Here is a 26,781-nt window from a genome sequence, read left to right as displayed (position 1 = left end):
TGAAAGTGCAGGTAGATAAATAGGTACCACTCCAGCGGGAATGTAGACGGCGTTTCTGTGTGCTGTCCTGGTTTGGCCAGAAGCAGCTTAGTCGTGCTGGTCACATGACCCGGAAAAACTGTCTGCAGACAAACGCTGGCTCCCTTGGCCTGTAAAGTGAGATGAGCGCCGCAACCCCAAAGTCATTCGTGACTGGACTTAACTGTCAGGGGTCCCTTTACCTTTTTTTTACTGTGTCATGTGATTGATTATGCAAGGTGAGGCTCACCTCTCTCTCCCCCTCCCCAATTTTTTATTCAAGTTGGCACCCCTGTTCTCAGATCTCAGAGGTGGCAGAGAAGCTGCTCCAAACTGCTTGGACAAGCTGCACACTGTTGGGATGAGGCCCTTTCTCCCTGCTTTGCCCCTTCAGCTTGGGGCGGTCAGTCCGTTTGCCTATCATCAGAAAGTGGCTCTAGGGAGGTTTGTTAATCTTTTTGTGGGGAGCATGGGCTCTAGGTAAAATATATCTGAGTTCTCTGTGTAGAGGCATTAGCAGTTCATAAACTGTGGCTGAAATGAAAGCATTGAAGGGCAAGAGAATCTGTGCACATTTTGTAATTAGCTATCAGTACCACAGTACAAAATAATAAGAAGCCATCCATTGTCTCTGATGTTCTAAAGTGGTTTTTCTTCTTCTTCTCAGCTGATTAGTTTTCAGTGAGATTTGAGGCTACTCAGTACCTCGGTGCATCCCATTCATAATTCTTTGGAAATGCTTTTTTAATCTTTTAAAAGAAAACATTGACTAACTAGAGGGAAAATGTGCTATGAAGAAGAGAGAGGAGGCTGTGTTTTTCTTCAGTTGGTGGAAAATCCATATTCCTTATAACACTGAGGGGAAACTGGACAAAAAAAGAAAAGAAAAGAAAGAAGTAGTTGCTTGTGTTAGGGCCATATGGGAGTCATTTAGGGGATTGTGTCCATTTACTGTTCAATAAAACATGAACACTTACCATAGCAACCGCAGTGGCATGTGGTATGATGCTGCCTCTGAGATGCGGGATGCAGCATTTAATAGAAGAAAAATGCTCAGTTTTGAGAGTGTAACGAACCCAATAATACTTTTTGTGATAATTTTCTTTTTTAACACCGGAAAACAATTTTGCTCAACAAAGCACTTCCTCCTACCAAGTAAATACAAAAAAAAGAGAGCATAGATAATAATTAATTCTCTGTGTTACTTTCCATTTTGGGAGGTCTTGTTTAGTGGTGTTAAAAGAGGTTGTCTGTTCAATGGAATCAGCACAACCACACAGTTTTGTTGCAGCCATAGTGACAGATTGTGATTTTATCATCCTTCTGTTGGTGCTGTAGAACCATAGGGAGAGGCAGATTCGGGCCCAGGAAGGTGAAATGCTTCATTTTTAAATTTTTTGCATCCATTTCTGTGCTGCCTACCCCACACAGAACTCTTTTCTGTGACTATCTACCTCAGAGTCAGAAACAGAATCTATTTCTGGGTACCTTTACCTCAATTAGCATTCATTTCTGTGTTGTCTACCTCAGACAGAACCCCTTCCTGCTTGGCTTCCTTGTATACTCCAGAGCTTAGAGTGAGGAAACAAACTGGGTGTTGGGTTGAAGACAAGTGGAGGAAAACACCAGTTGCACACCCTCCAACATTTCTCTGATGAAAATAGGGATGTCCCATTCCATAATGATACCCCACACATCATACTGGGTTGCCCCAGCCACTCTAGGCAACCTTCTGCATATATAAAAACATAATAAAACATTAAAATTTTTTAAAAAACTTCCCTATAAAGGCTTGCCTTCAGATGTCTGGAGGCATACCCTCCAGTGAAAATAGGGACATCCTACCATACCCTCCAACATTTCTTGAATGAAAATAGGGATGCCCTTCCGAAAAGTGGGACATTCTGGGAACATATCAGAAACTGGGATGGCTTCTCTAAATCAGGGACATCCCTGGGGAAAAGCGGGACACTTGGAGGGCCAGCAGTTGAATGCAGCGCAATTCTGGTGAGGGTTCATCATCGAGCCTACCTTGTGGCAGTGAAAGCTGCGAGGAAGGTATGCTTTGCTGCCTCCATTGTATCCTCATTGTGCCAGGAGAGTTTACTTCCTGTGATATTTCAAGAAGTCACTACTTAGGATTTAGAGTGCTTCTAACGTTCCCTTTCATCAAACTCGTCTGGGCTGTTCGACTTCAGTTTCAATCTTTATTGGGAATGTATCTGATTAATCATGCGTATTAATTACAAACTGTGCGTTATTATTTATCCATGATAAAAGTGTGTTCTTTGTGCAAAGATTCATAGCAAAATAACATTTCTCACCAGCAGAAGTAAATTAAATTGAAGTAAGACCCCTAATACCACCATCTGTACAAGTAAATTACTTTCCGAGTAATTAAATATGCATATCTGAGCTGCACACTGTACAGATGAACCAGGTTTTATTGAAGCAATATGCTTATAAATCCCTTAGCTATTAAAGATGAAGTATCATTGGCATTTTGTATTCATGCAGCTATGAATAAGGAGTACATGTGAGTGAGTGTGTGCATTTGTCTGTCTGTCTGTGGGCTGAATGGGCGTCATATTATGGCTGTCACATATTTTTTTAGGGATGTGTTTGATTAACTTTTCATGATTAATTATTATTTGCCAGCAAATAACCAACATGATCAGTCTATTTATATTGGTGACATTTCACAGAGATGTAAGGCTCCATAAGCTATATTAATATTGCATGTGTTTGAATTTACAACGGCAGGATGCTCGCTTGCCTTCTCCGGGTTCTGTGAAAGTGGAGCAATGCTGTGAAACTACTTTTCATTATATCGAGGGGATTCATTACAGCTGCATTTGTCCCTCCATGAAATACCAGTAGGCGACCAGTTGGAATTCATGGTCACAGGCCTTTATTAGATCATCAGAGTTTGTAGCCCATAACAAATACAAGTACAGAAAGGAACAATATCGTTAAGAAATGACTCACCTACTACCCAACTGGCCATGGGTCTTGCAGAATAGCAACTCGCTGGCTAGAAATGTCTGACCTTGGCCCTGTGGCTATCAACATCCTGTTTTCACAAAAGAGAACAAATGAGCAGCGTGTTCAAGTTATCAAGTTATATGGAAGGATTCACAGGGCTATGTTTTTCACACAGTGACTGAAATGATCTCAAGGTAATATGTACACCTGAAGCTTTCAGCACTCTTTTTTTTTTTAATATGATGGTTTAGTATATGTGGGTATTAGATGTCAATGGGGGATAATTTGCCCATGATGAGCTGGTAAACAACTGAATGAGACTTCGGTGTGTTCACTCTTAGTGATCTGAAAAGAGGGAGTAAAGGGGGGAAAAGGACCCAGGAGCAATATCCTGAGCCTTAAAAAAGGAGCTTTGTGGCTGCAGAAATTGCAAGATAGAGAGGAAAGTTACTATAACTGCATGCCATGGGAACCATGACAAAATAACAACATCAAAAAAGTTCATCATTGTCTCCTTAGATTTTCTCCCACATTTAAATATGGATACAACCAGTGCTTCTTTTTTTTTTTTTTTTGAAAAAAAAGGTGTCAGTACAGTGGTACCTCAGGTTAAGTACTTAATTCGTTCCGGAGGTCCGTACTTAACCTGAAACTGTTCTTAACCTGAAGCACCACTTTAGCTAATGGGGCCTCCTGCTGCTGCCGCGCCGCCGGAGCCGGATTTCTGTTCTCATCCTGAAGCAAAGTTCTTAACCTGAAGCACTATTTCTGGGTTAGCGAAGTCTGTAACCTGAAGCGTATGTAACCTGAAGCATCTGTAACCTGAGGTACCACTGTACTCACCATGAAGTTGTAGCAATTGGTGCCACTGGAGAGAATCACCATGTGATCTGCAAGCAAGCAAAACCACTCAATGCTCTCCTTGGTTCCCCCTTCTAAAAACAGTGCATTTTAGAGCCAGTTACCTGTTGAATCTCCTGCCAGCCTCACTTTGATCCACTTTTACTGAGCTGTGTTTCCAAGCTATGCCCTCTGCCGTCCTGGACGAATGATATGAAGACAGACTCTGTATATGTGGGCAACCGCAGGTGGAAGACATTTGCACTATTTACTACACTGGACCCAGGAGATGATTTCTCACCTTTCCGTCCAAACAGGAAAGATGTCTCTCCCTGCCAGAGAAGGTCTTAAGGCTTCTTAGTGATGTAAATGCTTCAGTGACTAATAAAGTCACCCTTTTTCCTTTGGCGGCCAAAAAGATCAGCAAGAAGACACGGGACAATATAGCAGTGAACTGTACGGGAGACACAAAAATCTAAATAGATACCATTATTTGTGGCATGACACCCCTTTTGCTTGTATTTATTTTGGATTATTTTGGATTTGTCAAGGCCAATGGCTAACACAATAAAGTTATTTGGATTGGATTGGCATTGTTACGGTAAGTGCCACAGTTTTAACATGCGGGGGGGGGGGGGGGGAGGTGCTGGTACTGTGTACTCCTGAGTACCCCTGGAAAACAAATCACTAGATATGACTGCAGATAGTCTAAAACCAGAAATAACTTAGTTATGATATTACCTTAATGTCGTTGTGAGTAGTGCTTGTAGTCTGAATGAGTCAAATGAATGAGCCTTCTTTTGTTATGATACCCTGCTGTGCAGATGTGTTTGCACATCAGCCAACAGACTGTATGAAATGCCCTATGTCTAAGTTTCCATTGTCACCCAGTAGCCATATTGGTTCATTTGCTTGCAGAATAATTGAGACTTCATTCTTTTTTCTTTTCTTTTTGTAAGAGGTAGCTGCTTGCAGCCTCGGTTGCAGACACACTGCACATTTAAAGCACATTGCTTCCGACAAAGATGTAGTTTACCTTTCATAGAGTTACAATTTCCAGAACGTTTAGCAAGCCACAGTTTCCATGTTTCTTTGGGGGAAGTCATGTGCTTTAAATCTGATTTTAATGTTCTGTAAATATGGGGTGTGCACTCCTTAACCAAGACTTTGGCTGATTGACATCCAGTGCCCTTTTTAAATGTGTTGGGGAGGGGGTGCATTATTGGGTTGTTCCTGTTTTTGTTTTTATTATGTATTTGGTGTTTCTATATTGTGTTTTTATATCGTAACTGCCCTGAGACCTGCAGGTATAGGGCGGTATAAAAATTAAATAAATAAAAATAATAAGCCATGACTTTTTTTTAAAGGTGAGTTTGACATTATGGGGAACTGCTGAGCTATGATTGACAATATACTGCTGCAATCCGGAGTACTCTTAGTAGGGATTACATCTAACTAAAAACATTGGAGCTTACTTAAAAGGAAACATGCTTAGGATAATTAACACGGGACATTCCTTTGGAGAGCTATAAACCCCATGCCTTGAAAATTATTATATGTTGCTATATGAAACAACAACAAAAAAACCCCAATGTATTGTGCAAGAGCAGGAGGGAGAGATAAATAAAAATGTTCTGCCTTCGGTTTTGCTATCTAACAGTAACATGCCTCAAAATTGTATTGAGAGATGGATATTAAGTCTCCACTTGCCATTTCTAACCATTAAGGCATCATTTTGTTCAGGGACCGTTGAGTCTTTTGCAAGCTAGGAGTAGCATATCCCATCAGGATTTCCTCCTCCTCTGTCTAGCTTTCATCTACTTAGACAAAATTGAGTTAAGAAAGAAACCTTCACCTGAAAAGCTTTTTGCTGGTTGCTGTATCTTTAAAGCTTTAAAAGCCTTTCCCCCCTTTGCATTGCTCTTTCCTCTTTTCTTGCGGAAAAGGTCCCTATTTTTCTTATATTTCCCCCTAGAGAAACAGCATCATTTGAACATTTTTTGGGGGGAGGGGTTGGTTAGCTGCATTTCATTGTGAAAGAATAAGTCAGGGCAGATCAATCATACGGACATTTTTATGGAGTGCAGGGGGAGGAGGGGAGCAAGGCCCCCAAATAAAAATCTACATTTCCCTGTCCAAAGTACAGATATTTTTACAACCAGCCCTGCCCTCAACAACCTTCACATCTCCATTTGCCAACAGCATGCTAATGTTCCAGAGAGACATGTGTTAATGCTTCCTTCTCCCTCATTAATGGGATGCTACTTTGTGGAGGAGTATCACACCTAATGTGCAAATCTTAGTCATTTTTAACAAATAATAAAACCTTTTTATCCTCTGCTGGTGTTTACTTTTCAGCACCTGCAAGTTTTTTGTATCTGGGCTGGGAAATAGCCTTGGCCAATTTTGTATCGATGTGGTAAGATGAGAAACAAGCAGATATCAAATGAAAATGAAGTATCTTAATAGATATGGGCCGGAGGCACTGCAAAACACTATCATGCATTTCCATTTTCTCTGATCCTTCTAAACACTTCAGATTTCACCTTTTCACCTTTGAACAAGATGGCACTAACTTTGATCTTTTCAATTTTGTTCAACTCCAGGCGAGGGCAAACTACTTGAAGACTGTTATCATTTAGATCTTTGACTCCATCTCACCTCCCTGCTGCCACCCTGTTTTTTGTTTTAAATAAAAATAAAATAAGCTTGAAAAAAAACCTGTGTTCAATATTTGTTTTAGCATTTAAAGTCAATACTCTATGTCATTTTACCATAAAACAGAATATGTACATAAAAATAAAATCTACAGTTGCAAGATTGAAATAACAGCCATTTAAAGGATCAAAGTACTGCTTTGTATAATGCTTTTTTAATTGAAAAAGAAATTATAGGAATCCTGGTCACTGAAAATGTAATGCAGCTGAGCTGTGGTGATACATCACATTATGCTCACAGTTCAACAGCATAGTCAGAGATAAACAAACTTTCAAGTATCCATCACAGATTTACTGTATTTTTCGCCCTATAGGATGCACTTTTCCCCCTCCAAAAATGAAGGGGAAATGTGTGTGCATCCTATGGGGCGAATGCAGGCTTTCCCGGGCTTCCTGCAGCTCTGCGCCACCCTCCGGATCCCGGCGCGAAGCCGCGTGGGGCTCCGGAGGGTGGCACAGAGCTGCCTGCACTCCTGGGCTTCTTGCAGCTCTGCGCCACCCTCCGGATCCCGGCGTGAAGCCGCACGGGGCTCTGGAGGGTGGCGCAGAGCTACCTGCGCTCCCGGGTTTCCTGCAGCTCTGCGCCACCCTCCGGATCCCGGCGCGAACCCACGGGGGGCTCCGGAGGGTGGCGCAGAGCTGCCTGTGCTCCTGGGCTTCTTGCCGCTCTGCGCCACCCTCCGGAGCCGCGCAGGGCTCCGGAGGTGGCACAGAGCTGCCTGCGCTCCCGGGCTTCCTGCAGCTCTGCGCCACCCTCCGGAGCCTGGTGCGAAGCCGCGCGGGGCTCCGGAGGTTGGCGCAGAGCTGCCTGCATTCCGAAGCCTGGTGCGCGCTGAAGAGTGCGCCTGGGCTTTGCGCACCCCTCTGCAAGCCTGGGGAGACCGGCGCGGCTTACTAGGCTTGCGGATAGCAGGCTGTTCTGGGGGCTGGGGTCAGGGGAAGCTCGGGCTTCCCCCGCGCCTGCCCCGTGCCTGGGGGGGGGGAATAATTTTTTTCTTTATCCCCCCCCAAAAAAAATTAGGTGCGTCCTATGGGGCGAAAAATATGGTACATGTTCACAGACACACAGATTCCTGTATATGCATTTTGTTGCTCTGAAGCTTCTCCAAGTCTCCTTAACTAGTAAAGAGCTGTATCTCTCTTTACAACCTTCAAGTGCCATTTTAAACCATGGTAGAAATTGTTAATTTTTATTTAGGATTCCCTTCTCCTTTTCTTTCTTTGCACTTATCTTACATCTGAAAATCAATTATCTCCCCAATGCCTTCCCATTCAGGTTTGCTGTTTCATTTCCCCTAAAATAACCTATTTCAATGGCTGATCTTGCAGAGGAATATCGAGTGCAAACGGTTCAATTAAAACAAAAATCACTTTAGGGAAATGTCTACCCATCATACCACACGTGAACCTCTGGGAGACAGCATTCATGTTGTCTTCAATTTGGGGAATAATATTTCCCACGGTGCCAACTTGTCCTCTACTCTGGCTATATTTTTGGTTTGTCTGACCCTTTCGACAGAGCAATATGTCAGAGACCAAATTATTTCCTATGTCAACTGTCTCCTGCCTTCCTTCACCCATGTTACCCCTAAATAATTCAGTTTATATATTTCAGGTTGCTCCAACTAGCTTGTAGTCCAGAAATATTTGCATAGACATGTTATCCTTGGGAAACAAAGGCCAGTGTTACCCATTATGTCAGTCATGTGGAGGCTGGTTGATAACATTTCCATGTGGCAGCTTCCGTTACACTGCATATCTATCACCTGAACCCGTATATCCCACCTTGATCACTGAGATCACTGGCAGGAGCATCGTTGGTCCTTCCCCAAATTGGGTGAGGCTCATTTGACAATAACAAGAAACTGAGCCTTCGGTGCCATCAGCCCCAGTCCTGTGGAATGCTCTGCCAATAGAGATTCAGTAGGTGCCTTCTGTGCCAGCTTTTAAACACCTGCTGAAAACTTTGGTCTTCTGCCAAGCCTATACCATCAATTAAGAATACATCCTTCCACAATGGTTAATTGATTTCTTCTTTATGGTTTTTATTGTACGGTTTTATCCTTGTCTGGGGTTTTTCTTTTGTTGTAAACAGCACACACACACGACACAGTGGTATACAAATATTCAATAAAACATGCATACATATATCATGTAAGGTTAAAGATAAAGGACCCCTGGATGGTTATGTCTAGTCAAAGGTGACTATGGGGTTACTGTGCTCATCTTGCTTTTCAGGCTGAGGGAGCCAGCGTTTGTCCGCAGACAGCTTTTCAGGTCATGTGGCCAGCATGACTAAACTGCTTCTGGTGCAACAGGACACTGTGAAAAGTGCCAGAGTGCATGGAAACACCATTTACTTTCGCACCGCAGTGGTACCTATTTATCTATTTGCACTTTCGAACTGCTAGGCTGGCAGAACATTGGACAGAGCAATGGGAACTCACCCCATCACATGTACTCTAGCCTTCTGCTCCGCAAGTCCAAGAGGCTCAGTGGTTTAGACCACAGTGCCACCCGTGTCCCTTAAATATCATGTCGACCAGGTGTGGAGAACCTTTAGTCCTCCAGATGTTGTTGAACTACAATTCCCATTAACCCTGGCCATTGGCCACCCTGACTGGGGCTGATGGGAGTTGCAACTGTAGCAACATCTGAGAGGTCAAAGGTTCCCCAAACCCAATGCAGACTCACCACATAGATCACACAGGTTCATGACCTAAGGGAGAACTAGGCCTTAAATAACACAGACATTTTGGGATTTCATTTCCAAGCAGGCATCTTCAACTCTGACTGAGGACCCTCTGTGCTTTGCTCTAGTCTGAGATTAATAGCATTTCAGGCCAATATTGATGGGGAAAGGTGACGGCTGTAGGGAGCTCACAACCACTAATGCGACAAGCTTTATGCAGTTTTCTTGCAACTTAATTCTGCAGCAAATGAAATAGGAATGATTCATAAATTAATGTGGTTCGGCCACAGGACTTGACAAATTACTGTGAAAGAATGGCTTTCTCTCTCTGCACATACCTGGTTGAGGATTGTGGGAGATTTAAAAAATGTGGGAGACTTGGTAGGGAAACCCTAACTGCCTATTAAAAGAACTCTAAAGGGGAAAAAAAGGTGTAAAAATGCATGTTTACTCAGAAGTAAATTCCACTTTGTCCAGTGGCACTTCAGTGTTTCAATGTGTTTAGGACCTGAAGCCCCCATTTCAAGTTTTCATTACTTTAAAAAATACATTAATTCAGTACCAAAAATAAAAATCAGGCTTGGCATTTTAATAATTGTTTTCATTTAATTTGTTTTCCTAGAGGGATTTAAATCACCATTCCTAGATGCATCATAAGCAAAAACATCCATTAGAACCCATTCTTTAAGACTAATCAGTAGATTTAAACCTCATTTCCCCTGCTTGTAAATTCTGAGCTGTCCACTTCCTGTGAGTTCTCTTTGTACGACCTTAGAGCCGAGCTACTCAGCTCGTCTGCTATAGCAAGTGACTCTTGATTATTTTAAGTCATCTTGCAATGAGATCTACTTTGATCTGGCAGCTGACAGTCAAAGCATGTATCATGATGTAAGAGCTGAGCTTTATCTGTGCAAAATGTGTTGCTTTAGCTGTTCAAGTGGTTACACGTCGTGAAGCCCTAATTAAGTTGCAAAAGTCCTGGGAGGGACACGAAAGTGCTGTGTTTTAATCCACCAAACTTGGTCTTAATTATGCATCGTGAAAGTTAACTGGGCCAGATTAAAGGGGAAATGGGGAGAGCAGAGTGCCAAACTAGACAAAGTGAGAAAAACTCTGAAAACCGACTGTCGCCAACTCCAACATGGGGAAGTGACAGGACTGTAGTTGCAATGTAGTTCCAAGTCAGTTCAGTTTTCAACAGGCAGCTGGATATTATCCAATATACTGAAGAATCTTAACAGCACACCGTTCCAATTTCCACTGCCTGTGGGCCCATCCAGCCTGAAGACAAGCACCTGTTTAAATTCCCCATCACTGTCATGTGAGCTTCTGTGACAAACTGTTTCCATGGAAACCAAATTATCTTGACAAATGTTCAACAGACTGCTGCCTAATCCATCTACACAGCGTTGTAAATTAGTCATCTGTCTACTCTAGATCTCCTGTTCCTGATTACAACAGGCCTCCAGCTGGCTGGTAGCAGAAGTCAATGTATCGGATTGCTTTCCGAGCTGAGGCATTGGCCATAAAGGACCTCGGGCAGATGCAGTTAGAGGAAGTTAGAGGAAGTGTGGCAGAATTGTGAAAATAATAATAATTGCGAATCAGACTATGCAAATCAGTCCACTTTTTGTTTTCGTAGGGATCTTGAACCAGGCTGAAAATGTCAGTCCTCTCAAATGAATCCCCCCTCCCCCAAATACTGAGGGATAAACCAGAATGTCAGTTCCATTTCAAGGATTATGATGTTTTCTTGGCTAAAGAAACATGCTAACAGAAAAAGAGAAGACTACATGGCTGAAGATGAGTCACTGGATGAACAGATGTTATATGGGTTGACAAGGGGTGATTTAGGAGGAGCAGCCATAGTTTAGTGTGAAGCTAACCATTTTATAAGATCCCATGTATAATCCCTAGCATCTCAATTTACAGATCTCAAGTAGCAGGCCTTGGAAAGGCTATTGCCTACGACCTTGGAGAGTCTTTGTCAGTCAGAGTGGACAGTCCTAAGCTTGAAAGGCCATTGGTTTGATTCAATATAAGGCATCTGTCTCCCCTTTTTGTTATTTTAGCATGGTTTTACAGGCTGCAGAACAGATGAGCAATAGCATGACCAACCAACACTGCTATGAAGTGCTGCAACTTCAAGTTCCTTTTTTTAAAAATGTATTATTTGTATCCCGTATTTAAACTTAACCAAAAATTCAAAGGGCAGCTTCCACAAAGCAGCACATAACCCGTGTCCTTCACAACTGATGAGTAACTGAGGTTCCAAAAATAACTTGCTGAAGTCTCCAGTAGAGCACTTCACAGAAATCAAGCCTGGATGTGTCTAGACACAGGGGTTGCTGTGGCCAAATCAGAGCTCTCTCAGTAGGACCACAGTTGGCACGCCAACCAAAGCTGATGAAAGGAGTTCAGCAAAGAGTTTTTTGCCAGTCACGCCAGGTATGGTCCTCCAATTTTCCCTTTGGATGCACATGGCAATACCCTGTACGGTAATCCCAGAGTTTGGGCTATGCCAAGCCCTGTTAAGCTAGCCTATCTTTCCTACATGGAGATGAGTGTTAAGAAAGTTGCTGTCTGTTCTTTTAGCCCAACACTGTTGCCAAGGTTGCTTTCTGTCGCCGTTATCTATGATGGAGGCTCATAATGGTGTAAAATATTTCCTCTGAATTGCTGTTATCCATAATTCTTACGAGCGTCTGATAGTTAAAAGCCACCCTTACGGTTACATTAAGGAAGTGAAACCCACACTTATTAGTCTCTCATTTCATCCTGTTTCACGTCGCCTCACCTTTTTGGCCTCTGCAGCTCTTTTGCCCATAATGAACTCCATTTAGCTTCCCTGCAGTAGGACCTTGTCTTTGTTAATCACTGACCTGGCAGCATGAAACTGCATTGAAGAGCAGGCTAGGATTTCTTTTGTTGCTTTTCTGGATTCTCCACTTCCTCCAGCAGTTGTAGGTTCCAAGGAAAGGGAGAAAAATAGCCTGAAGAATAAAAGATAACTAAAATAAAATACTTTAAAGTTGCACAAGTTAGAGTCCTTGATTTCCCCTTCGTCTGCCCACAATAGTCAGATAAGTGGGAATTTTAAGGGGAGGAGACAAAATGTTCAGGCAGTCTAGTAGTGGGGAACCTCTGACCAACAGACCAAATTAGGCCTGGCATTGGTCCTGATTTGACTCCAACAGTGCAAACCAGTATCACACTTGATGCTGCAGGTCATGTCAAGTGTGAGGAAGGTGGAGGCACAACCACTAAGGAACAATTGCAAAGGCCCGTTGCCAGCACCGATTGGTGACGATACCAATCCTGCCAGTATTGGCTGTGCTTTGGAGTTCCCTGTCAGGAACTTTGAACCACAGCCAATGCCTGCCTCAAGCAAACTTGCTGGAAGCACAACTAACCCTGTACATCATTGGCTTGAATTGAAGACAGCAGAATACAGGAATTTCTTCTACAGGTGCATCATTGCTGCCACCTGCTTGCTTGCCCACCTCTTCCTCTGTCCCACAGAGAGCAAGCAACTTAGAGGGGGGACGCAGCATAATGGAGAAGGCAGGGAGAGATGAAGACAGTCACTCAATGAGGATACCATGGTTAATGTTATCAGTTGCTCCTAAGAAGTTCAGGAGAACTAACAACAATACATAAGTTATCCACCAGGGTGACCAAGGCTGTTTCTGGTCCACAACCTGGCTTAAAGCTGGATTGGAATACAGTGGTACCTTGGTTTGCAACCATTTTGGATTACAACCATGTCAGACCCAGAAGTGCGTGTCCCTTTTTTTGGATTACAACCCGCCCCCTTTTTTATTACAACCCATTTTTTTTTTTTTTTTGAGGCCCCATTGTTGAAAGCGCGCCTTGGGTTACAACCTGTTTTGGTTTACAACTGGACCTCCGGAATGGATTATGGTTGTAAACCAAAGTACCACTGTAGATCCAAACTGAGGCACCACTCAGTAGATCCACTGAGGAAATATGCAGATCATCATCACAAGAGTGCATACCAGGAATCCATCCTGAGAACCTATTGAGAACCAGTGGATCAATTCCTTAAAGAGAGCAACATGTTTAGCCACAGTTGTCAGATCCTGGAGAACGAACATGGACATAGAGGAATGGTTGACCACAAATTCTCAGCTCATGAGCAGATAACAGAATGCATAGTTGTGAAATTGGCATGCACGAAAATCTATATGCTGGGGAGCACACTATTTCCTTTATTTAGAGAAGGAATTTTCATTCAAGTGTTCTGTCATACTTACACAGCTGCCAGAGCTGCTCCCCCGCCCATCTCTTGACCTTTGGATTCTGTGCTGTTGCAAAGATGGCAGGATGTCAATGCCCCCCAAATTGAACCTGTGATGTGTTTTTCTTTGATTTATGGGTTTGTAGTCAAACTTTATAAATAAAGTATCAAGCTGAGCAATCAATCAAAAGATAAGCAGATTCCTATCTTTTAGAAGGATTCTGGCCCAGTAAGTGAGGTCTCATCCATCTTTTGCAAGCTTCACTTTAGCTTCTGACCAAGAGGGAACTCCTCCCGATTGTGGGTTTCTTGGCATTAAATACTACTCAAAGTACAAGCTCTTAAAATGTATCTTTCATTTGTTGCTTTTGCTGTTCCAATCCAATTTCAAGAACACTTACATTTTCTCTTTACACTTTATTATCCAAACCTTCCTTCAATGCTGTAAATTCCAAGGAAACAGTGCCATTTTAAATCCTCCTAGGTATTAGTGTAAATCTGTTTTGCTATTCCAAACAAACACACACACACACACACAATCAAGTACACTCAAACTGAATCCCCATTTGTTCTATTAGCATCCTCTGAATTTTTCTTCCAAACAAGACCAATATTATCATGTAATGTTTTGCTTTTCTTTAGCACAGATGGTATGAATATGCAGATTGGTGATTTTCTAATCAATACTGTTGCACTTGGGAGTATATGTAAGTATTGTAATAATGCATTAGTCAGGAGTGATGTTGTAACACACTGAGATCACACACATAAATCTAAGACACCACGTCTAGACACTCCAGGGAAGACAGCAAGCCATGGGTTAGAACAGGCTTTAAGGGAGTGAAGACTTTCAAATATGATGGGGAAATAATGCAATTTGCAGACTTTAATAAAACCATTGGGGAATTAATTTCAGCAGGGCAATATTCTTTCTCAAGACATCCATGATCTTATGTTAGCTTTGCAGCTAATCAGAACAAGAGGCATTTTACCTGTTATCTCTGGCATAAGCACAGTGTGGTATCTGTGAATTGCACTAGATCTTTAATGTGCTGAATATGAAAATAATCCCTTTTTAGATAGCAGTTTAGCACTATAAAACTGCATTATGCAAACAGCACACAGACAGCATAAACCTTGGAGATTCAGAATCTGAAGAGCTTACAAATTAATCTCATAAATGCCGGCTGGAGCATGCTCTAGCAGAAGGCATCCAGCCATGAAACTTGACCAACTGAACCTGCAAAGTTTTAATTAGTAGCATTTTTATGATACGGTATAAAAGGACAATGCATGATTTGTGCCTGTTTTTATTTTTGCACACACATGTGTGCGATACACATTCCGCACACTTGAATTCCTCTGCGAAGGTCTAGCTTTAATTCCCTCTCCTTCCTCTCTTTGTGACTTGAGTTGCCTTTGGCAATTTTGCTGTTGGTACAGCTTTTGGCATCTGATTTTTAATCAGGCAACCTCTGTTTAAATTACTGCCAACCGATCATGAGACACAAGCAAGTAATCTGCTGCACCATGCCAGCAGTCGTGTGATAAAAATGTCAATTTAAACTTGGCTAAGGATGACAAGGCACAATATTTTCCCGAGCACAGAATGAACTGAATGCATAACAGGATCCTGTCTATTAGGTTTACCAGAGCTATATAAGCAGTCAAGCCCACCCTCTAGATCTGTACTGAAGAACACTTGAAGACGCTAATCAGAGGAGACAGGTGCAACTTTCTGGAGTTACTTGTCACTCAGTGATGGCATTCAAAAGCCAGCCTGGGATGCTTCAGAAAGGTGGTGTGTGGATACCACCCATTATATAGATTAGTCACTAGGTGGCCCAGGATTTAGTTGTAAGGTAAAAAGGTAAAGGACCCCTGGACGGTTAAGATAAATCAAAGGTGACTATGGGGTTGCGGTGCTCATCTCGTTTTCAGGACGAGGGAGCCGGCATTTGTCCACAGACTGTTTTCCGCGTCATGTGGCCAGCATGACTAAACCGCTTCTGGTGCAATGGGACACCGTGGCAGAAACCAGAGCTCATGGAAACAACATCTACCTTCCCATCACAGTGGTATCTATTTATCTACGTGCACTGGTGTGCTTTCGAACTGCTAGGTTGGCAGGAGCTGGGACAGAGCTGGGACAGCAGCTGGGACAGAGCAACGGGAGTTCACCCCATTGCAGGGATTTGAAGCGCTGAACTTCTGACCCATTATATAGATTAGTCACTGGGTGGCACAGGATGTAGTTGTAGCCAAGGGAAACCAGGAGTTTGTTGTATCTGTTCTGCTCTCTGCTTAAGAGAATCAATGAAGTTCTTTGCCTGCTTCCCATCTAGTGTGTCTTCTAAACCTTCCATAACAGGTGGCACTCTAAGGAAAGATATGAGAACCTCTTCACACAGTACATAATTAAATTATGGAACCTTACAATGCAACTGAATATCAGAAAGTTCAAAATATGACTTAACTGTGTGCAGGGGGAGTCAAGCCACATCCACTCAACCTATATCTCATCACCTGTGAATTGCTGGGTAACACTGAAATTCTTTCTTTCTTTCTTTCTTTCTTTCTTTCTTTCTTTCTTTCTTTCTTTTTGTTTGTTTTGCCATTCTTATCTTTATTTTACCCCCAAACCACGAGGTGGTGCATTTGCCAGAACTTCCCTCTTTCCTCTGCTTTAAGACACAGAAAACTGTCACCTCGGGTGCATATGGTCATCAATTCAAGTCTCTGTTTTTAGAGAGTTGACATGACATACCTGCCAACTCTACCCTTTTCAATTAAATCATAGACTTGATCTATGGAGAGCGAAGATATTGGCTGGCTCATCTGCACAGAGAGAAAGAGGGTGGAGTGAGGTCAGAAACATTTCAAAACAACACCTGTATTGTTGGGGATAATAATAATAATAATAATAATAATAATAATAATAATAATAATAATTTATTAGTACCCCACCCATCTGACTGTGTTACAATATATGGAATACGTGGCTATGTGGCATCAGTTTGGGTAACATGTTTTATATATTGTTATAACCTTTGGGGGTCATTTCTGACCCCAAAGGTGCAGGAATGTTAAATTCTGATAGGGCTGGGGTTTTCCACTTGTCAGATCGAGAAGTAATATTTTAAAAGTTGGCAAGATGCCACTAAGAAGCCTTTATATGAATTCTCCAGAATTTTGTTCTTGTGTGTTGCTTGTAAATGTCTCCACCATTTGGCAGGTGAATAACATGTTGATCAGAAACTTTTTACTTAGGCAAGGATATTTAATCACTGAAGAGGGTGAGCTTGTGAGTTCTTAATGAAACCCTTTAAAAAAACAAGAAGTCGTGAAATTCACAGAGTCAGAAGTCTGGCCCCCACTGGCTGCGTATGTGAAAGAAACATAACTCTTATTTTGTACAGAAGCGGGTGGGGAAGGTGAGAGTGAAAGCGCTCGTAAGAATTTGTGGCAGGTGTCTAAACACGGAGGTAAGTAATAAGCAGATATTGGCTCCTGTTAGGATCAATATGGAGGTTTGGTGACCCGAAGAGGTTAAAATTGACTCAAAAGTAGAGCAGTAAATCTTGCTATTGATCCAAAAAGCAGAAATCAATAAATATATTATTATAAACATTTTTCTTTTTGTTGGAGATGATAAAGGTAGGGTGGGTTTTAAAACTTTGTGCTAACATGGCTTGGACAGCTGAGTTGTTTATGCCATTTGACTAAGGAAGGAAGACAGGATTTTTCTGGACTTCCTTCCCTAGGCACTTCTACCTATAAAGTTGTTCTGAACAGATTTCAAATCCTATGCCCTTGTTTCCATTGCTATACAGTTTGGATGTGGAAACATGCTTAGGCTAGGCAACTGGAGATGTATCTAGGGTCCCTTGCACCCTTGGCAAAGAGCTGTACAATGGTACCTTGGGTTAAGTACTTAATTCATTCTGGAGGTCTGTACTTAACTTGAAACTGTTCTTAACCTGAAGCACCACTTTAGCTAATGGGGCCTCCTCCTGCTGCCGCGCCACCGGAGCCCAATTTCTGTTCTTATCCTGAAGCAAAGTTCTTAACCTGAAGCACTATTTCTGGGTTAGCGGAATGTGTAACCTGAAGCGTATGTAACCTGAAGCGTATGTAGCCTGAGGTACCACTGTATTGACATACCGCCTCTGAAAAAAAAGTCATGTTACCACAATAACTACATGAGAAATTATTACATTTTGCGCAACCTGAGTACAGTGGTACCTCAGGTTAAGTACTTAATTCGTTCTGGAGGTCCGTACTTAACCTGAAACTATTCTTAACCTGAAGCACCACTTTAGCTAATGGGGCCTCCCGCTGCTGCCACGCCGCCGGAGTCCAATTTCTGTTCTTATCCTGAAGCAAAGTTCTTAACCTGAAATACTATTTCTGGGTTAGCGGAGTCTGTAACCTGAAGCGTATGTAACCTGAAGCGTATGTAACCCAAGGTACCACTGTACTTGAAATGTCCGGGGTGATGGCAAGGCAAAGAGGAAAGGCGAAAAGAAATTGCCTGCCTTTGTGCTATGGTGCAAGAAGGACGGGAAGCTTCTCTTGTGTTTGATCTTGCCCTGATAGCATCGTTGCATCAGTACTTTTTGCTCTGAGCATTGAATCCATGCCTGGATGAGCTTGTGCACATTGGTAACCAAAACAAGGAGATGTGACCTGAACTGCAACTTCTGTCTTCACATTTAATGTACACCTCTTCCTCAACGAGAGCTGGGCTCCCAGATTAGGCCGGATTGGGGAAGAACAAAACATCCCAAAAGGCAGGGTTGTTCTGTCTCCTGTCACAACTGCAGAGGAAGCAATTCTCTCTATAATGGCAGAATTTTCTGGCGAAGCATAATAGAAAAGCCAAATTAGGGCCAGCTTGTCCCTCATGCTGTAAATGGGCAGCGAAAGAGAGAGAGAGAGAGAGATGTTCACAGTACATAATATACTCCATAGTTTCCAGACCTCTGAGCCATGTAGACCTCCCCACTCCTTCCATACCCTCCAACAAACCACTGATCATAATCAGGGTGCTTGTTTTTGAGTCCTGGACTCTTTCAGGAGCCAGGTGATTTGCACAAGAGCATGAGACCAAGACGTGGGTGGCACTGTGGGTTAAACCACAGAGCCTAGGACTTGCCGATCAGAAGGTCGGCGGTTCGAATCCCCACGACAGGGTGAGCTCCCGTTGCTCGGTCCCTGCTCCTGCCAACCTAGCAGTTCAAAAGCATGTCAAAGTGCAAGTAGATAAATAGGCACCACTCCGGCGGGAAGGTAAATGGCGTTTCCGTGCGCTGCTCTGGTTCACCAGAAGTGGCTTAGTCATGCTGGCCACATGACCCGGAAGCTGTACGCCGGCTCCCTCTGCCAATAAAATGAGATGAGCGCCGCAACCCCAGAGTTGGTCACTACTGGACCTAATGGTCATGGGTCCCTTTACCTTTACCTTATGAGACCAAGAAGCAAGCATCTTTTGCTCTGGCACAAACCAGCTGGCTCACACCAGAACAGGGCATTCTGGGATCTAACCAGAAGCCAGGATGGCTTCTGTAATTCCAGGACATCATGCTGAAATCAGAACAGTTGAGGGGTCTGCCCTTCCCTATAGAGGGTACCCAGAGGCGGGAGACCAGCATGGTGTGTAATCTAGAAAGGCAGTCCTACAAGAGCTGGGAATTTTTAGCCTGGAGAATACAAGATTAAGGGAAAGCATGCCAGCTGTTTTCAAACATCTGAAGGGCTACTATGCAGAAGACAAAGCAGAATTGTTCTCTTTTGCTCCAGGAAGGAGGATTACAGCTGATGGGTAGATACTACAGATGGGGTGGAAGAAGATCTTGGATAAACATCAGAAGAAACTACCTAATACTAAGAATGTGTGACAGGGGCATTGACTGCTTTGGAACCACATCCACACCATACATTAAAGCACATTTTTTAAACTTTAACAGTCATGGCTTCCCCGCAAAGAATCTTGGGAACAGTAGTTTATCCCTCACAAAGCTATGATTCCCAGCACCCTGTTCTAAGGATTCTTGGGTGTGGGGGGTTTTAAATGTGCTTTAAATGTATGGGTGTATGTGGTTGTGACTGAGATGGTGGAATCTCCTTCACTGGAGGTGTTTTAGCAGAGACTAGACAACCGTAGGTCACAGATGCTGAAGTTCCGATGTCCCACATGCAGTTGGGCTAGACACTCTCCAAACCATCTCCCCAGCTAATTCTAAATTCTTTGGTATACTCCCTTATTTTCCTTGTGTTAAGGCAGTATGGTGTAGTGGTTAAGAGCGGTAGACTCATAATCTGGGGAACTGGGTTCGTGTCTCCGCTCCTCCACATGCAGCTGCTGGGTGACCTTGGGCTAGTCACACTTCTCTGAAGTCTCTCAGCCTCACTCACCTCACAGAGGAGGAAGGGAAAGAAGAATGTTAGCCTCTTTGAGACTCCTTCGGGTAGTGATAAAGCGGGATATCAAATCCAAACTCTTCTTCTAAAGTCTCTAAATGGCATGCTGCATATCGATTTCCTAGCTGCCTTATGGTCTACTTATACAGCAAATGCAGAATATTTTCTTTTCTTTTTTCTTTTTAAAGCATGCACACAGGCAAATGGTACTTCAACCTTCTCCAAAAAAATATATTTTTTAATTAAGAGACTATCATCATGACATTTTAGAACCGTAACAGCTGCATTTAGGGGGCAACATGAGGTTTGCCTTTAGATATGTATCTCTACAGGAAATCTTCTTAACTCATTTTCTCCTTCACCCTCCATGTGTTTCTCCACTGGAGTTAAAAACACACTGTACAACCCATTTCCTCTGCAACTGCGTTTTCCTTTGCTTCTGTGGTTTTAGTTCTTGGCTAGTGAATTGACAAGATGTTCACTCAGTTTTCATATACGTGCACTTCATTACAACTTTAAACTTCTAGAGAACAAAATACCTAGGAATGCTGTCCTCCTTCCCTCATTCTTTGAAACTTCCACTTCATATGTATCCAATATAACCAAAGTGATATCGTCCAGCAAATGTTTAAATGAGCAGAACCTACCATCAAAACGTTTTGAGGTGATGCCTTGACCCTGTATACCTGAAGAAGCGCCTCAACCTCTGATGTCAAACCCCAGACACTGAGGTCCAGCTCTGAGGGCCTTCTGGTCATTTCCTCACTATGAGATGTGAAGCTACAGGGAACCAGGCAGAGGGCCTTTTCAGTATGGTGCCTGCCCTGTGGAATGCCCTCCCATCAGATGTCAAGGAGATGAATAACACTATAACCTTTAGAAGACATCTGAAGACAGCCCTTTAATGTTTGAATATTTTATTATGTTTTTAGATGTGTTGGAAGCTGCTCAGAGGGGCTGGGGCAGCCCTGTCAGATTGGCAGCATATAAATAATTACATTATTATTATTATTATTATTATTATTATTATTATTATTATTATTACTACTACTACTACTATTACTGGAAACACTGGAAATAACTAATAACTTCATGGTCTTCCTGTACAGTGAACTGCACTGCTGTACTGTATAGACATTTGCTTCTTCCTTTTTCACTGCAATTATGTGGCATAGCATTATTATTTTTTAATTCCCTCATACCAAACCCCTGGCTTAGAAACAGCCCACCGATTGGATAACTAAGCCATTTGTCCTGTATGTTAATCAACTATAACACAAGTATCAATATGTTACTTTAAGTATTTGGGCAGAGGCATCCCAAGTAGAAATTACCAACCTATATCTTATTTGTCTGTTTCAGGGATGGGGAATCTGTGGCGCTCTGGAAATTGTCAGACTCCAATCCCCATGACAGATGGTCAGGGACAATGGGACTTGTACTGCAACAACCTCTGAAGGCCACAGGTTCTCCATCCTAGGGCTAGCAAATGAAACTATGTTGAATAGGCAGTATTGGGTCTGAAAAGCCAGTAATTTCAAGCTTCTGCCATTAATGTTTAAATAATACATTGACAAGCCTATTTATCCACAAGTCTTCCATTCTGAGAGTGACCTAAAAATAAATGTGACAAGTCTTGTGTGCAGCCCTACTTAGACAGATGCTGCAGTGACTGACATGTCCGTGAGTTATTTATTTAAAACCCACAAAACTACATGGCCTCCCATTTTTATCTAACTTCTGCTCGTCAGCATTGGTTTTTTCCCCTCCTTTGATGGCACAATTCCTTAGCAACAGTCTGAACTATGGATAGCTAATGAGAGAATTGTTTCCTTGCTGAGCTCCATTCATGTATTCCCCTCACATCTATGTCTCTCTTTTCTCAAACCTCGTTTGAACACTCTGATGAGAAGCAGAGGAGGCAGGAAAGGAAGGCAGCACTCCCCAAATTTCTAAACCTGAACTTGTTGTTCTTGTTTAGTCATTAAGTCGTGTCCAACTCTTTGTGATCCCATGGACCAGAGCATGCCAGGCACTCCTGTCTTCCACTGCCTCCCGCAGTTTTGGTCAAACTCATGCTGGTAGCTTTGAGAACACTGTCCAACCATCTCGTCCTCTGCTGTCCCCTTCTCCTTGTGCCCTCCATCTTTCCCAACATCAGGGTCTTTTCCAGGGAGTCTTCTCTTCTCATGAGGTGGCCAAAGTATTGGAGTCTCAGCTTCAGGATCTGTCCTTCCAGTGAGCACTCAGGGCTGATTTCCTTAAGAATGGAGAGGTTTGATCTTCTTGCAGTCCATGGGACTCTCAAGAGTCTCCTCCAGCACCATAATTCAAAAGCATCAATTCTTCGGCGATCAGCCTTCTTTATGGTACAGCTCTCACTTCCATACATCACTACTGGGAAAACCATGGCTTTAACCACACAGACCTTTATTGGTAAGGTGATGTCTCTGCTTTTTTTTTGCTTTTTAACCTGAACTTAGCATTTCATAAACCTGAGGTACCTCACCTGCTGCCCTCCAGACATGGTTGAAATACAACTCCCATCAGTCCTAGCTAGCATGGCCAAAGGCCAGGGATGATGGGAACTCCAGTCCAACAATATCTGTAGGACATCTTACTAGCTACCCCTGTCATAATTTCTGGGCCATCTTGTCTCCAGCTGTACCTGAATAGTACTTCTAAGTGTAGCTCAATTTGCAAATGTTTTGAATAATTCTTTTTATGCAACTGACAGAGAATCAAAATCCCATCTTCCCTTCCCTTCCCTTCCCTTCCCTTCCCTTCCCTTCCCTTCCCTTCCCTTCCCTTCCCTTCCCTTCTCTTCTCTTCTCTTCTCTTCTCTTCCTCCTTCTTCCCTTCTTTGTCTTGTTCTCTCCCTTCTTTTTCTTGTTGTATTAAAAAAAAACTTTAATAAAGATAAGTATGCAAAAAATAAAATAAATGTAGTTCAATTTAACAAAGCCACAACCAAAAACCCGTACACATTAATACAGGAGTGGGAGACATCTTACAGTCCACAGATGGGATTCTGGGTTGCCCTATCCCCTGGTGGGCCATTCTGATAGGTGGGCAAGGCTGCCCAACTGTCAGTCACCTGATGTCAGCATGAGGTCAGGTGACCCACTCTTTCCTCTGAATTCAAACCACACTGCAAAGGGCAATCCAAGTGGATTGGTGCTGACCTCAAGTTCTGCTTTCAGCTGAGAAAGCTGTGCGATAGAGTTCTCCACTGGGATCAGCCTATCAGGTGGCTGGTGCTGACTTCAAGCCCTGCTGTTCACAGAGTTCAGCTGCACTGCAGAGTTCCCAATAGCACAGCTGATTCCAGTGGGATCCCAGTAATTTAACAGTTGTAATTTCCTGGCATTTTGGAGCTCAAGTAAACATGGAAAGCCCTTAATGTGATGTGTTAAACCAGAAGGTTGTTTGTTAACTGAATCTGATTACTTCTTGAGAAGCCTGCAACCCTCTCATCAGGCAGACTTGAGACTGAAAGTTACAAAGGGAGAAATAGCTCATCAATAAGAAATCACACACCATTTAGAAGAGGAAGAAGTCACATCCCGCTAATCCTATATCTATTGAGTGCATAGCTGTCAACCGTCCCTTATTTGGCGGGAAACTCCCTTATCCCAGTGCCGTTTCCCGCTGTTGTCCCAGATTGATGATGTCCCTTAAATTTCCGGGGTTTCAAAGGAAGCAGCTCCTCTCCCTCCCTCCCTGCCATCCAGGAAGGAGGGAGGCTCCAACTGTGTTGCTTGGCTACGTTGCTCACCCAATAAGGAGTCTAAGAACAACTGGGGGGTGGAGCTTGCATGCCTTGTGCTGATCAAATCAGCCGCGTTGCCTTTGGACTCGCCTTTGCTCAGCGCTTCCCAGTAGAGAGGTGATGGTGGTTTTCCTTGCTGCATCCCCTTTGCCGGGTTGCTGCGCTGTGGGAACCACCGCTTGAGGCTTCATTTGGCTGCTGGTTGACTAAAATCCCTTATTTTGGCTGCTGATCCCTTATTTTTGAGGCTGCTGGTCCCTTATTTTCAAATCTGTAAGTTGACAGCTATGATTGAGTGTCAAATTTCTTGGGTGAAGTAAGTTTAGAAACAAGGGTTGCCAACTATTTTCCTAACTAGGCTGCTGTGTTCACTGGGTGGTATTAGCAGGGGGTCATGCTGGTTGCCATGTCCTACAAACACCCTGGATAATTTCTGTACGTTGTGCAGTTGTAAAAGGCTCAGGAACAGGCCCACCTTGGGGTTTTCAGGTCAATTGACAAGTCTAGTATCTTTCTCCCTTTTCCCCCTAAAGGCTCTCCTATGCCTTCAGAAACTTACCATCAGAAATCATGCCACTGTGTGCCTCAGAGATATTTTCCACTTCCCTCTATGCCTCTCAAATTATTTCTACTCATCTTCTGTGATTTCTTCTCCTTGCCACCTTTCACACCTAATGTCTGATCTCTTGACTTAACTGAACTGTACAAGGTTGACACCAAGTCTCCAAGCATCTTGCTCAGCAATAACAAACTTTTGTTGTTTCGGAGGCTAAGATTGGCCAGAAGTCATTGCCTAGCAACAGCAAAATAAGCCAGTGTTAGTCAATGGACTTGCTTATTCTGCTGTGGCTAGGCAATGGTTTCTGCCCAATCTTTCCATAAATATGTCATATAACTCATGGGTAAAGAGCATATGCTAGACTTTCCCCGTAATGTAAAACAACCTGTTTCCCAAAACACATAACACAAAAAAATATTTCTTGAAAAACTACTCCAGCATCCATAGAAGAAAAACATACAATGTCAACATGCCATCAAACATTTACCTCATTCAAAGCAAGCCATTTCTTTTTCTTTCTACCCCAAATTAAGCAAATCTTACTGCCATTCTCAATCTGTAAGTCCTAGAAGATACTATCCCCTGGTTTCTCATCATAAAGGCAGAATGTGATTTTAAAAATGGCTGTGGGGTGTGTGTGTGTGTGTATCTATCTATCATCTATTTATATGATACACACACCACTTTCCCCCCATTCCTTTTAAGTCCCCCATACCAGCTCAGAGTTGGCACCTGAGTGCCTGGTTTAAAGCCATTTCAGTTGAGTCTTTGAGAGATGTATGATTCCTCTGTCCAGACATTTGCAATTAAGGCAAAGTTGCCGCTGCAAACTGTTGACTCATTATATGATGAACCTGGGCAAATAAGAAAGGTGTAGAGGGTGCATACATTTAATAATCAGGAGATATTGACTTTTGCTGAAGGTCAGGATCACAATTTATTAACCCAATAGGTAAATATTGACTGAAACTTTAGACAGCTCTTGCCCACCCCGCTTATCCCCCCCCCTTTTAGCCTAGAGGACTCAGGACTTGCTAAATAATTCTGTCTGCTACTTAGTAAGTTGTAGGATTCATTGTTTTACTTGCAGAGAGTTCGTATTGCTCTCTTGGGGAGCGGAGAAATTTGCAATGTATTTTAAGAGGATACTTAAAATCCTGCTAATTATTTTCGATCAGTTCTGCTCTTCTCAAGCAGATTCCTTTTGCTGAACTGGGTTTTCATATATCCTTTTCTAGTGGCCATTGTCCACGTTTCTTTCTAATTTCCCCTGTTCTCCTTTGGATGTTTGGTGGATCCCATTCATTTCTACAGCCTTTGGAAGGATTTACTCTGATGTCCATAGAGAGAGGTTGTTTACCCTTTTAAAATACTTGGTTAGTTCCCCCATCTCTTTTGCAATCAAATTCTTTGCAAATCTCATTCCTTGTACATAGTATACAAATAAAAGTTACAGCACATTTCCACAGCAGTGCTAAATCACTCCTCCTGACCTGATAAAAAATACAACTTTTCACCCAGTAGACGTGACATGGCCTGTAATTGTGCAATATGACAAAACTCTAAATAATATGCAACTAGTATACTGTAGATTGTGAAAATTGCAGAGTTTTGTTTTATTTTTATTTTCTCTACAGGGTACAAGGCTGTAAGGCTATGTTTCTCTGTCTGCAGGCTGGGTACCAGAAGTGGGCCTCAGCATCTCCCAAGCATAAGTTCTTGGACCAATAACAGTTCCCTACATATGTCGTACATGTGTGGACGTGGAATCTGGTTAAGGAGTGAATCTGTCACTCCTTAAAATCCATCACAGTTGAAAGGGAGGAAAGGAAAGGAGAGGGAACCAGACAGAGTGAATGTCGGAGTCTGAGGGAAAGAAGAGAAAGAACTGAAAGGAAGGAGGTGAAAGGAATGGATGGACTGAGGTGAAGGAAAAGCCTATGTCCAGCTTCTCTTTGAAGACCTCTATCAAGACGGAGCCCACCATCTTTCCTCTTGGTAACTGGGCTCTGTTGTTCAACTGCTCTTACTGCCAAGAAGTCTATGTACACACTATACCTTTAATGCATATTCAAAGCACATTTCGCCCCTCAAAGAATTCTGGGCACTGTAGTATGTTAATGCTGGGAATTGTAACTGTGAGGAGTGAATTTCAGGGGGCCATAATTCTTTGAGGGAAAGAATGCACTTTGAATGGATGTAGCAGCATAGAACATGTCTTTGCCACCTGCTGTGTGACAGACCTTCGGATATTGGAAAAGTGTGACCATGCTCCTCCTCAGATGTCTCTTCTCCAGGTTAGGTATGCCAAGTTCCTTCAACCGTTCCTCAAAGAAGATTGCTTTTTTTACATACCCCTGACCTTTTTCATTGCTCTCCTCTGAACACATTCCAATTTTTCTATAACCTTCTCAATGTGCGGTACTTGGAACTGGAAACACTTGAGATGAGGTCTGACTAGTCTTCAGTCAGTGGCCCTGCAATAGACTTGGAAACTAAGATTCTATTAAGGCA

General features: G+C 42.8%; 1 long non-coding RNA gene across 2 annotated transcripts; it reads right to left on the bottom strand.

Moving 5' to 3' along the window:
• Positions 1-804: 804 nt before the first annotated feature.
• LOC307218967 lies at positions 805-25,109 on the bottom strand. Of its 2 annotated transcripts, none has more exons than XR_013840204.1 (4): positions 24,983-25,109; positions 12,135-12,245; positions 3,007-3,091; positions 805-884 (listed from the first exon to the last, which is right to left on the bottom strand). It is a non-coding gene; the product is annotated as an uncharacterized lncRNA (long non-coding RNA). The 2 variants fall into 2 exon arrangements; XR_013840205.1 differs by lacking the exon at positions 805-884 and adding an exon at positions 1,002-1,166 and having other exon boundaries at positions 12,050-12,245.
• Positions 25,110-26,781: the final 1,672 nt, after the last annotated feature.

Source organism: Podarcis cretensis (assembly GCF_951804945.1).
Source record: "Podarcis cretensis genome assembly, chromosome: 6".
Taxonomy (NCBI): Eukaryota; Metazoa; Chordata; class Lepidosauria; order Squamata; family Lacertidae; genus Podarcis; species Podarcis cretensis.
This window is presented reverse-complemented; position numbering and strand designations above follow the sequence as displayed.